Here is a 13,791-nt window from a genome sequence, read left to right as displayed (position 1 = left end):
AGAGTTTAATAGTATTCATCTGGTAGTTCCTATGTTAACTGGAAAAGACCACAGATGTGTTGCCATACTTTTCTTTTATATTGATGTAACCTATATATTTCACGGAACTTTATAGTTGTTATTGTAGCAGGTAGTTGAATGCAAAGATTGTACTCAATTTATGAAAGTCCAACAAACCTCTAAATATTTTAAGTTAAATCAGTAATCAATCAAAAACCCACTGACATGATTTTTTGAAAATAAACTCTTTTGAAATATTTTTATTTTTAGTCATGACAGTAAAGTAATTCTTACGAATTAAGGTACTAGAAGTGCAATGCAACTCATATTGAAAGTGTTCTAAGAATAATTTACATTTCAAACAGTGCATCTCTCTTTTCCAGGAAAGCTTATTTCTTTACAAATTTCACAAGACATAAAAAAAAAAAAAATTCCAGAAGACATCATCTTGTAATTTCTCTCAGTCTTGGTAATGGGGAATTCATATGATAGACTTACTGATGTTGAACTATCTTTGTGATTCTGAGATCAATGATACATAATTTTTTTGGTACTATATAGGACTTAACTACCTGGTATTTCATGTGGGATTTTTTTATAAGTGAAATTGTCATGTGTTTCTCATGCTGTCCTTACTTGATTTTCAGAGCAACACTATATCTCATGATGTAGGTCATTTTTCCTCATTAATTATATGAAGCAAATTTTTTTTTTTAGATTTTTATTTACTTATTTATTAATGAGAGAGAGAGAGAGAGAGAGAGAGAGGGAGGGAGGGAGGGAGGGACACAGGCAGAGGGAGAAGGCTCCATGCAGATAGCCCGACGTGGGACCCTATCTCGGGTCTGCAGGATCATGCCCTGGGCTGAAGGCGGCGCTAAACCGCTGAGCCACCCGGGCTGCCCTATGAAGCAATTTTTATAAGAAACATATTTAATCTTTAAATTCTTTTTTTTTTTTTTTTAATCTACGATAGTCACACACACAGAGAGAGAGGCAGAGACACAGGCAGAGGGAGAAGCAGGCTCCATGCACCGGGAGCCCGATGCAGAACTCGATCTCGGGTCTCCAGGATCGTGCCCTGGGCCAAAGGCAGGCGCCAAACCGCTGCGCCACCCAGGGATCCCTAATCTTTAAATTATGATAGAATTTCTAATAAAACTGCCTAAGCTTGGAGATTTTTTTAGAGTGTGGTAAGGTTAGGAGAATGGCTTTTTGGTGGTTATTCGGTTAACACTATATTTTCTGTAATGGTTATTAAATCATATAAGCTTTCTCCTTTGAGCTTACTCTGAAGCTCTGAATATTTCTAGAAATTGACCTGTTTTGTTGACATGATCACTTATTGGCATATTAAAAATCTGTAGGAGACTCTTTGTTTATTAATGATGTATTTTCTTTAGACCTGTCGATTCAAGTCCTACTGCCATTTAAAAAATTGTGTAAGTTTTTCACTGCTCTCAGAATTTTTTTTTTTTTTTAGAGATTTTATTTATTTATTCATAGACACAGAGAGAGAGAGGCAGAGACACAGGCAGAGGGAGAAGCAGGCTCCATGCAGGGAGCCTGATGCGGGACTCGATCCCGGGTCTCCAGGATCACACCCCAGGCTGCAGGCGGCGCCAAACTGCTGCTCCACCAGGGCTGCCCTCAGAATTTTTAATATACTGTGTATATTAACCCCTTACCAGATAGATAACTTGCAAATATTTTCTCCCCTCTCATTGATTGCCTTTTCACTTAGATCGTGTCCTTTGTTGCATTAATTTAATTTTAATATGGCCTAACTTATTTATTTCTAATTTTATAGCCTGTGCTTCTGGCTTTAAATCCAATAAATCATTGCCAAAGTGAAAGTAATGAAGTTTTCCTCTTAGAGTTTTCTATTTTTTATTCTGTTAGTCAGATCTTTGAGTTTTTAAATATGGTATTAAATAAAATCCAACTTGATTGTTTTGCATCTAGATGTCCAGTTTTCTCAGCACCATTTGTTGAAAGATTGCCCTTTCCCATTAAATGGTTTTTGCGTTCTTGTGAAAAAACGAATTAGTTTTCTATAAGCAGGGGTTTATTTCTAGGGCACTCTTGTATTCTATGGTCTATACATCTCTATACTAGACATCTCTATACATCTCTATACAACCACTTAGTTGATCACTGTAGTTTTATAGTAAGTTTTGAAATAAATTACAAGTTCAACTTTTAGTTAAAGACTGTTTTGGCTACTTAGAGTAATAAAGCACACTCTTATAGACAATAACAACTTTTCCCTTATTCTTCTGTCTTAATTATCAAGCACATTGCCTCAAACCTAGTAGATACTTGATACAAATTGTGAAAATTTTAAAAACTAGGGGATTTGATAGTAGAGGACTTGGAATGCTCTTATAGAAAAAAAAATCTTTTCCTTTATATACTCCAGAGTAGAAAACTAGACTGACTTTGAAAATTTCAGAGCAATACTCATAATTTTTTTCTCTTAATTAGTTCACACTTCTTCTTTAAGAATGATGTCTTAAGGTATGAATTGCTCTTTTTATTGCTGTTACATAGTTTCAAAAAACAGTATAGATGTAATCTAATTGCAAGTGTCTGTAAGAATAACAAAAAATAAAAGATGAGGCAAAGAGTGGATACCAAATCAGAGTGTATAGAGTATATTAAAAATATGTAGTACATTGTTCCTGCTCATCTGTAATCAAATAATGAAATTTCGATCACATTTAGTCCTTCAACCTTTTATGTTACCTTGTATAGTGTAGGCATTAGCATCCAGATAATAGCTTAGCGGTTGATGGCCGAAATAAAACCGACTTCTTAGGTATAACCTAAGAACTCTGAAGTCCAATTTGAGGCTCTTTTACTTCAGAAAAAAATGGAGAGTGATGGAAAAAGTATGGTGAGATGCTTTGAGGATATATTTTCCAATGAAAGAATATGGATATTAAAATCTTAGAATCCTATTCATATCTTTTCATAAACTATGCCTATTTTAAGCAGATGACTTAATTCATTTTTTTGCATATCTAAGTGACCTGGTATTCATCTGTGGTAGGTACCCATATGATAGTTTGGTTAAAGTTGGATTTCTTTTCTTTTCTCTTTTCTTTTCTTTTCTTTTCTTTTCTTTTCTTTTCTTTTCTTTTCTTTTCTCTTTTCTTTTCTTTTCTTTTCTTCTTTCTCTTCCTCTCTTTTTCTCTTTTTCTTTCTTTCTTTCTTTTCTTTCTTTCCTTCCTTTCCTCCTTCCTTTCATTTCCTTCCTTCGAAGGGGGTTAGATTTATCAAAGGAGCAAGAGTGATATTTGGAAGCCTGAAGTGAAACCGAAGCCATTTTTCTCATAAGGTCTTTGTGCTGTCAGACAAGGTGACAGACAAATGGTGCCTGGTGGGTTCCAACCTGTCCTTCCCATCTCGCTCTACTGTCTAGCTCATTCTCATGATGGGTAACCATCAATGCTATTTACCATCATCAGCCTTAGTTCAGCTTACCCACTGAGGCAGTAGCTACACAGGGGCACCTATTGTTCAGACTTCTCCATGACTTTCTTCTCAAAGTTTCCCCTTTGGTGTCTGGGTAGGTTTGGCTTGTCAGATTGACTAGTCAATGATGACTCCTTTCCTCCTTCTACACTCCTTTAATCTGTGCCTTCCCTAGTAATTCTGACAGCTGTGTAAGGTTTGATTCCTATATGATGAGGGATTAGATCACTTATAGTAGCCCTGCTCTCCAATTAATAGTTTAATTCAAGTGTGGGGTTGTATCTACACTTAATCTACCTATCTGATGTACAGCCAACTCTTACTGGGTTGTGAGTACTGCTAAATTTTCTTAACTTGTTTACAAAAGAATACGTTTTTAGAAGACACATAAGTCTTTCATAAAAATATTCTGTGATGGTTGGTGCCAAAGTTACTCGATTTTGTAATACAGCTTTCTTATTGTTTCACAAAGTATTGTCATAAGAACTAGAAAGAAAGTTTTGCTTTCAAGTGGTTCCCACAGACTTGTGGTTTATTGGTCTGCTGCCTAGAACTTTGAAGTCCTATATAACGACATAAAAAAGATTACTAAGTGTGTAATATTAAAGTTGGCATGTTTAGGAACAACCTTTGTTATAGAAAATACTTCCAATCTGAGTTAGTTTTGTGTAATCCATCCCTTCGAACTACATGCCCTTTAACGTGCACTTAAACTTGATGGATTTTAACACATACAAATATTGACACATGATTTCAAAGTTTGTTTCATTTTATGGACATGATTTTTTTGGACCTTAACATCTTGACAGTATTTCAAATTATGAACTAGAAATGTGATTTTTGGCATTATCTGGCCAATTTGAGACCATTTCATGTGCATTTGCATAAACTCAGTTTTGTTTTTAGGACTAGTAGAAATCCTTTTTCCCTGAGAATATCTTAGATGAGAGTTGGTCAGTGAAACTGAGCATGTACCGTTGAAGGCCAAGATGGTCACACGTTTTATAAACCTAACAGTAGATAGTCTGAAACATTAAAAGAGTGGCAGCTTTCTGCTCAAAGTATTCTCTAGATTCTTCATCACATCATTATCCAGAGCTTTTGACTTAGACTAATGACAGAGTAGCTGAAAGGGCCAACCCTCAAGTATATAAAAAATAAAAGCTATGCTACCTATGTATGTATTGAGAGAGAAATATAGAGAGATGATATATTTGCATTATATGGACCCGTATGATAGATAAATGTGTATGAAGGCATTCACCAACTAAAAGTAGACAGGAACTGCAAGAGATTGAACCCTTGAAGAAGGAATCAACAGTGGGTAACATCCACATTTACGTGTGGTGCCACTTAATTTATTGTCTCTCAGCTCTAAATCTATTTTTCCCTGTCTGGCTACATCTCATGGACATCCCTCTTTTGCCAAGAAAATTGTAGTTTCTTCAGTGGAGGGTGCTGAAGGGACCCTGTGGGAGGAAGGGATATTTCTCCCTGGTTCAGGTATGCTTGCATTCCTGTTGGCTTCAGAGCTGCCATTTGTGTGTGTGCACACAGCCCTGAGTGCTATTTATTCTCAGCAAGTTTTTGATGATAGCTGTGGCCCTCCATTCCCTGCCTGCCAGCTTTTGTTGGCTGACATGGTAGTGGAGGTTTTCCTGTTGGCCAGTCCTAGCCTGGGGTTCTGTGCCTGCCAGCCTTGGTTTCCTGGCACAGCTGTAGGCTCCAGCTTGTTGGTCCCAGTGTGCGGTGCCCTGTTCATCAGCCTTAGGTCCTTAGGCATCTAGTTTTAGTCCATGGTTTCTGACATCTCAGCCTTAGCTTGCTGACTGTGTCCCACCTCCAGTGCAAGACAGGCTGTTCCACTTCTTGACCATCCAGTGGGCTATAGCCAGACCTTCGTAAATGAGTTTTGAATTTCAGCCTTGGAGAATGGATGCCCCTTCTTTCTATGTTTGTTACTATCTTGGATTTATTTCCTCAGATTTCTTAGTTTTAGTCAATAGTTGACTATCATATATAGATAAGAATGCTTTATATTAAACCTTTCCTGTTCAAGCTATGTGTAGTGTACAAGTCCTTACCAAAGAGTGAACAATAGATCTTTTGTTGTTTACTCTGAGGCCACTTCTCCATCCCTGTAGTGGCAAAGAAGAAAGCTATAGTTTTTGTTCTGAGAAGCCAGAGCCTGGATCATGGGGCTCCCAGGGCAGTTGGGCATTGAGGAAGCTTGGAATGGCCACAAAAGAGGGGGACTGTATGTGCATATAACTGCTCAAAGGCTTTGCTGACGCCAGAACTGTGCATGCATGGGGCAGTATTCCAAGGGGCCTAGGGAGAAAACCTCAACTGGAAGACAGAAAGATAACCAGAGGCTTAGGCAGGCAGTCACCCCAGAGGAGACAGAGTTGTGAATTAGAGTCCTGCCATGTTAAAGGGAGTTAGTGAATACCTTTGGATTTTCATGAGTACTTCAGAAGGACCACATTTTAGGAGCAGAGACCACTTAACAGTCAACAATCACCACCCTTCAGAGGAAGAGGAAAGAATCTGTAGTTGGTAACACATGTCTTCAGTGCCCACTCAATAGTTCAATATTACTCTGTTAACATGAATCACCTTTCCTTTTTTTTTTTTTTTTTAAGAGAATCAGTTAGAAAAAGAGCCAGATGTTGGAAACAGTAGTAGAGGATTTCAAAATAATACTGAAAAAAATGTTGAATCTACAACTTTGACATAATAGATGAGATATCACGAATTTCAAGACAAAAAGTATAAAAGAGAATAAAAGAGAATTCAGTGAAAACTGAGGACTGAAAGAACATCCAGGAAAAATTATCTTGAAATCTATTGGCTGTAGTCAAAACAGAACTGAAGAATGGAGTGGACTTGAGAATAGACTGTTTTTTGATACCAGGATGGAAGCTGCGAGTCTTGTTACCCCCTGGGCACAGATTTGGAACCAAGCACTTCTAACTGCTCTGCCTTACAGAGTAAAACAGAAGTCAGCCAATATCAAGGAGAGGGAAAACATACTTCCCTCCCCCAAGAATTTGTGGCTGTTAATCTATCACAATCATCCTTTTGTAAGAGTAAGAACTGGGGCAGATTGCTGAGTGTCTGCTAGTTTCAGCAATTTAGGCATTGTTGAGTCAGTCGCCATACTTCCTGGAGTCTTTGTATTCTTGCATGTAAATGTGGTGAATTACATCAACTTTTGTTTCATAATTTTGAGATATATTGGAAGTAATGTAGAATTTTTTTCTGTGAATTTTTTTCTGGTTCTAATTATATTTTAATAATAATAGATAGGGGTATGTAAGTTGTTGAACCAGCCATTATAATTGTGGTCAGAAATTTTGATCAAAGACTACGTATAATGTAGTATAAACATAATAGAGACAGTAGTAGTGCCTTAAGGTCATCAGAGTGAACACAGATCTTTGTACTGTAACACGAAATGAACTTAGACTCAGAGCAGGTGCCTACTCAAGCCACTATTCCAATGGGTATTTTTTACTGGGCTTGCCTGCCCTGCATTCTGGCATCCCAATATTATGCTTTTCTTATTCAAGCCTGTTTGCCCAGTGATGGAGTCAGAAACCATGATGATATGGGGAGTCCAAACATGCCCTACTCTTATTTCTACCTCTGTGTCCTTGAATAATGGCATAGTTTTTAGTTTTTCTGGACCTATATTCACACCTGTATATGAGGGATTTGGACTAGATGATGTCTACAATTTTTGGAGGGCTCTGATTTTATGGTTTAAAAACAGGTAAAGGGCTGGATATGGCAGTGACTATATATTAAAAACAGAAACGAGTTAGAGATTGAGAAGATATCCAGTGGTCCTTTGGTGATGTAAGCCTACGTTCATATGAAGTATTAATGCAGCCCAGACATACAGCTGATGGAATGATGCAGTCAAAGTATATGTGAAGTCAAAGTAGTAAAAACTACTTGCCAGGTGAATCATGATAAGGATATTTCAAATGATGTTAGAGAATAAACAATTGCTTTGAAATAGATTTCACGCTTCATTTGAGACTTAAAAATATTTTAGTGACAGAAATATTGGTCTCAGCAAAACTCTACTAATAACTGATCTTTTAGCTTATAGAATTAAAACAGATTTAGCCATATATTTCTATTCAATGTTAATTTTTAAAAATAGCAATTAAGTATTAAAATGCATTATTAACTGAACAAGAGAAGTAAATCTCTATTGATTTAGAGCCACTTGCCTTTTTCTCTGATCGCAGTTCTCATTTGGATGTCTGTCATGGCTAAGCTTCTGTTTTCAGCAGCATGCACTTTTTAAAAAGATTTTGGGCAGCCTGGGTGACTCAATGGTTTAGCGCCGTCTTCAGCCCAGGTTGTGATCCTGGAGACCCCAGATCGAGTTCCATGTCAGGCTCCCTGCATGGAGCCTGCTTCTCCCTCTGCCTCTCTCTTTCTCTCTCTCTGTGTCTGTCTGTCTGTCTCTCATGAATAAATAAATAAATAAAGTCTTTAAACAATTTTCATTTATTCATGAGAGGCACACAGAGAGAGGCAGAGACATAGGCAGAAGGAGAAGCTGACTCCATGTGGGGAGCCTGTTGCAGGACTCAATCCCAGCGCCCCCGGATCCCATCCTGAGCTAAAGGCTGAGGCTCAGTCCCTGAGCCACCCAGGTTCCCCTCAGCAGGATGCATTTTAATCTGTTCTTTACTGCTCCATTAGTGAGGAGTTTTTATAGAGGGAGGACTGACCAAAGAGGAGTGTATGTGTTTTTAAGATTATGAGAGTCCCTTGAAACTGATGGAAAACATCTTCCTCACCCTACAATACACTTAATTTGTTGAATTATCTATTCATACTAAAGGAAAGGGAAACTACTAAGTTCACAGGGTATCTACTTTATGGAAGGCAGAATAAATAGTACGTGATATGTTCCTATTTTGTAATTGAATAGTGAAAGGGAATATAAAGGAAGGGAGAAGAAATGTTGGGAAATATCAGGAAGGGAGACAGAACATAAAGACTCCTAACTCGGGGAAACGAACTAGGGGTGGTGGAGGGGGAGGAGGGCGGGTGTTGGAGGGGAATGGGTGACGGGCACTGAGGTGGACACTTGACGGGATGAGCACTGGGTGTTTTTCTGTATGTTGGTAAATTGAACACCAATAAAAATTAATTAAAAAAAAAAAAAAAAAAAGTTAAGGTACTCGCGCAGGGTCGAAATCTGTTAAATGGCAAACACAAGATCCAAATTGCAGCATCATTACAATACCTGTTCGGTTTCCTGAAACTGATTGTTATGACAATGCCATGCTTTGTTCTACTACATCTTGCTTATAAAAAGTATAATTACTTGTACAAATATCTTTTCAATAAGGTTGGCAACACCAAATGAAAAGACTGGAGTATTTCCTTAGCTAGCTAGTTGGAAGTAGACTCAGCAGTTCAGTTTTTATTAGCTTATTGTCTTTTTTTTTATCTCTGCTTTTCATCTTTTTGGTTTAACTTTGTGGGTTAGTCCTGATGTTGAATATGTTTTAGATATACATGCCTTAGGGGAATAAGTGTATTTGAAATGGAAGAAAATAGGATGACTAACTCCATTATTTTCTGATGGAGTTCAGTGAAGGAGGTTGAGGAAACATCCTATTTAATTGTGCTTTAATGATCCTAAATTCCTTTCTTGGAAACACACCTTTTTCTTGTCCATAGTAGTCTGTAAGGTGATAGAAAATGGCAAGGAATAAATATTTTATCCTCTAATTCTAAGAATAACTAAAACTTGTAAGATGCTTTGGTCAGGCTTTTTTCTTTTTCCTTAAGGTAATTGGAAGTTTCTTTATAAGTTAAAAAAAATGTCCAAAGCCTTTCTTAATCTGATGAAGATAGGTTACGTCATTGGTGCAGTCTGTGTGTTCCCTACCACAACATATTAAATGGAATTAAGAGTATCAGGAAGATAAACTTTTTCCCTTTCATTAGAAGTAGGCTAGTCTACTTACTGCATACCTGATTTTGATGGATTTTAGAATGCATAAATGCTCTTTGTTTTCAATCCCATTCCAAATCATGTTATATCATGTCCTGGTGGTATATAAAAAAGTATAATTGAAAAAAAAAAAAACCTTAAAAGGTAGCACTCCACATAGAGTTCAACGAATTTTACTTTTCATATTCATCATGGCTTTATTCATTCAGGGAAAGAATTTATTAACTTTTATTTCTCAAAGGAACATCGTTTCTTCCATAATTTCTTTTTCAGGAGGAGTTGTCACTATCAAATTGTGTAAAACTAAAATGTCTTATTTTCAGTAAGACATTATAAAAGCTAGATTTAATTAGAAAAAGCTTACTCTTATCCAGTGTAAATGATAAACAGTATAATTACACACCTTCCCCCCCCCCCCCCCCCCTCTTAAGTGTAGCTCCTTGCTTCTTGACTTTATTTTCTGGAAGATGAAACTGTGTTATAATTTTAAGTGGTATTAAGATTTGGTAGGACTCTGTTTAGTTTGCATCCAGGTTAAGTAAATCCTGAGAGAGCAGCAGAGAGCAAAAACTCAGGAGACCCCGATTAGTTTTCAGTTTTTTTGTAACTGACATCCTAAGTGCTAGACTAGAAACAAGATAATCATCTATTTGTTAATGCTATTGTTAGTATACTGAAGCCAGGTCTGGGCTGGGGGACTATAATAGTAATAAAAGTCCACATATCTTTGAAACTTTGCTGTTTGACAGATTAAGAACCAATATTCAAACACAATCTATTTATCTCATTTTTTTTTTCTTAAGATTTTTAAATTTAATTTTGAGAGAAGGGAGCACATGCACAGAGGGAAAGGGAAAGCAGACTCCCTACTGCACAGACAGACCATGTAGGGCTGGATCCCAGGACCCTGGGACCATGACCTGAGCCAAAGGCAGATGTTTAGCCAACTAAGCCATCCAGGTGCCCCTCCTTATTTCATTTTCTTAAATGGTTAAATAGATACTAATTTGCCCTATCTCAAAGGGAACTTTGGATGAGCTAACCCATGTGAAATTTTCTAGTCCAGTGCTTCATATTAGAAATGATGGTCAGCTGTTCTTATGTGCAGAGATTACCAAAACTCATAGCATGAAACAATAACAATTATTTATTCTTGCTTGCCTGTCTGCAGATGGGCTGGGTGTTGGTTGATCCAGGTTGGGCTTGATGGGGTTGTTCTTGTCCTGTCTGGTCTTGTATATGTGGCTCCTTGCTTGGAGGGCTGTTCTCAGGTTGCTCTCTGTGTGTTTCTTGAGCCCAGGCTGAACGGGCAGCAGCTACCTTAGAGAACTTCTTATAACAATGGCAGAAATTAGAAGAGAAATGGAAAGATGGGATGCTTCATAAGCAATAGGCATGAACCTATCAAAATGCCACTACCATTCTCATTCCATTGGACAAGGCAAGGCATGTGACCAGTCCCCACATCAGTGCAATGAGCCGGTACACTTCACATTTGAGATAGTGGCAAGGGTACATGTATATCATTCTATGGGGGAAATGATAAAAAAATATGGTCAACATTTAAATCTTCAGTAGTCCACAATTACTAGATATTACCTCTGCTTTTCCTTTAAAGTTTATTTTTAACTTCTTTTTCTTCTTACCAAGAACTTTTTGGCTTGAAGAAAATAGGTGCTGAACTTGTAACATTCTGGTGGTATTAGGAGCTTTACAAGTCTGATTAGTCACATATCTTTTTTTTCGGCTGACACAAGTGCTTTTTCTCATACTCTGGCTTAATTTCATCTTTTAGATCACAGCTTAAATATCAACTCCTCAAGAAACTTTCCTGTCTGTTTTCTCCTTATTTTCTAATTCCCTTTTTAACTTCCTTTGTAGTACTGACCTTTAGGGCCACTTTTCACTTCCTGTGCTTTAAATTCTTCCATTTATATTGTAAATTTACCGATAAAAACTGAGCTTCCAAGACCTTAAGTCCCCATGCTTGACCTCAAAACAGCAGAACTGTTTACCTGTGCATGTGTGCTCTCTACCTGTGACCTTGCTATAAAGCCCTGGGTGTGCTATGTCATTTCCAAGTCTTGTAAGTGATAAACTTTTATTTTTTCCCCTAAGTTTCCTGATGGTTGTTGCTGAAGGGTGTCTTGGCATCTTAGACCCCCAGGGTTGGTCCAGTTATAACATTGGTTTGGAGACAGGAGATGCCTGTGGGAGGCCCACCAGGGCCCAGGTGAATGCCCCTGGACATTTGTATCTGATAGCATTCCTATCAGTAGGTGGAGACTGGTACAAAACAGAAAAAAAAAAAAATGGAAGAAATTATAGAACAAGTTTATGTTTTTAGTTGAAATGTATTGTCTCTTGTTTATCTTGTTTCGGTATGGCAGTTTACTACAAGTGTTTATTAACACATTGGAACACTTAAATATACGATGGGCTTTAAGAAGTCATTTTTATAGGAAAGTGAATTTAGCAGTACCTAAACAAAATCTTTATATCTTGATGTGGAGAATTCAAGGAAATTATTTGGATTCTGGAAGGAAATAACCTCAGTAAATATAGTCTCTAGCAGCAGATTGCTTGTACTGTTAAAAAGTGGATTTCTGATATATAAAATGGGCTGATTCTACATACTTTAGTATCATTCTTAGGCCCCTAAAATTTATAAAGTTCCCAAACTGGTTACTTGAGAATTGAGTGCTGACTGCAAATGTGTGGGTCTCTCATACATTTTCTTAAAATTAAAACTTCTTCAGCATTGAAACAAAAACAAAAAAAAAACATGTAAATTGACAACAAAAGGTTAAGCAATACTGGATTCTCTGTTTTATGCTGTATTATCATAAAAATGACATCTTAGGGATCCCTGGGTGGCACAGCGGTTTGGCGCCTGCCTTTGGCCCAGGGCGCGATCCTGGAGACCCGGGATCGAGTTCCAGGCTCCTGGTGAATGGAGCCTGCTTCTCCCTCTGTGTCTCTGCCTCTCTCTCTCTCTCTCTCTCTCTCTCTCTCTCTCTGTGACTATCATAAATAAATAAAAATTTATTAAAAAAAATGACATCTTAATACACTGTATACCTTCTATACTTATTTATGATTACTGTTCTTTGCAGTTGCCTTTTAAATCAGACAAAGGGGTGGTTGCCTTGGTGGCTCAGCAGTTGAGCCTCTGCCTTTAGCTCAGGGCGTGATCCCAGAGTCCCAGAATCAAGTCCCACATAGGGCTCCAGCATGGAGCTTGCTTCTCCTCCCTCTTCTTATGTCTCTGCCTCTCTCTCTGTGTCTCTCATGAATAAATAAAATCAAATAAAAATAAAGGGGTACAAAATACATTGTCTTTAATGTAAGTAGTTATTTCTACTCGTTATGTTAGTGGAGATTCAGGTTGCTGTCTAATGTTAATTCATTTGGCCTCAAAAGACTCCCTTTGGTTTTGCTTACAGACTATGCTGGCTAGTAAAGCATTCTATTACTGTTTGCTTACATGGAATATTGTACTTCATTTATGGAGGATTTTTTTTTTTTTTGTACATAAAATTCTTGGTTGACAGTCTTTTGCCTTTTAGCATTTAGAATATGTTCTCTCACTGTCTTCAGGGAGTTCAGACATGGTTTCCTTTGGCTCGTTAAACACATTTAAAATACTTTGAGTAACTAGTAACTCTAAAGTCTGGCCTTCCTCAGGACAATTGTGTGATTTTTTTTTTTCTTTACATATGCTCTTGTTTCTTGACGTATTGGCTAATTTTGTTGAAAATTGGCCCTTTGTAGTAATATGGCAATTTTGGAAATCTGAACCCACCCCTCCTAGAGTTCCCTGTTGAAGATATTTGTTTGTACTATTGATAGGTTAAATGACTTACTTGAAGTCTGTAGTACATGTATTCTTTTCTGTTGTCACATGTAGCCAGTGAAGTCTCTGGTGGAATAGTTTGGTCACTTAACGATAACAGATTTCCTTAAATATCGGAACAAAGCATGTTCCATGCTTTGCCTGGTGTCTATGTATAGGGGCACACTTGGTATGCTCAGGGAAGTGGTTTACAACTCTGGCTTTGTTCTCACTTGCTGCTTGTGAAGAGGCAAAAGATGAATCAGAAGTAAGAGCATAGGACCTTCTCAGGTCTTTCCTGGGCCTGTGGGCAGCCCTCTGCATGTTCATGGTCTTGAATAGATACCTGGGAATAGCATTTGAGCTTTTCAAAGCCTTGTATGGACATGTCATTCTTCAGCTTTTTCTTTTAATGGTTCAGGTTAGCTTATGGTTTGCTTCAGTTGCTACCACCATATTAGGGACTGCTGTGGTAAGCAAT

At 37.6% G+C, this 13,791-nt stretch overlaps 1 protein-coding gene across 1 annotated transcript in view; it reads left to right on the top strand.

The window, feature by feature from the left end:
- CRPPA (CDP-L-ribitol pyrophosphorylase A) overlaps positions 1-13,791 on the top strand; it is a 294,464-nt gene that overhangs the window by 59,055 nt on the left and 221,618 nt on the right. The gene's annotated exons all lie outside the window — the stretch shown is intronic.

The sequence above is a fragment of the Vulpes vulpes genome, chromosome 7 (genome assembly GCF_048418805.1).
Source record: "Vulpes vulpes isolate BD-2025 chromosome 7, VulVul3, whole genome shotgun sequence".
Classification (NCBI taxonomy): domain Eukaryota; kingdom Metazoa; phylum Chordata; class Mammalia; order Carnivora; family Canidae; genus Vulpes; species Vulpes vulpes.
This window is presented reverse-complemented; position numbering and strand designations above follow the sequence as displayed.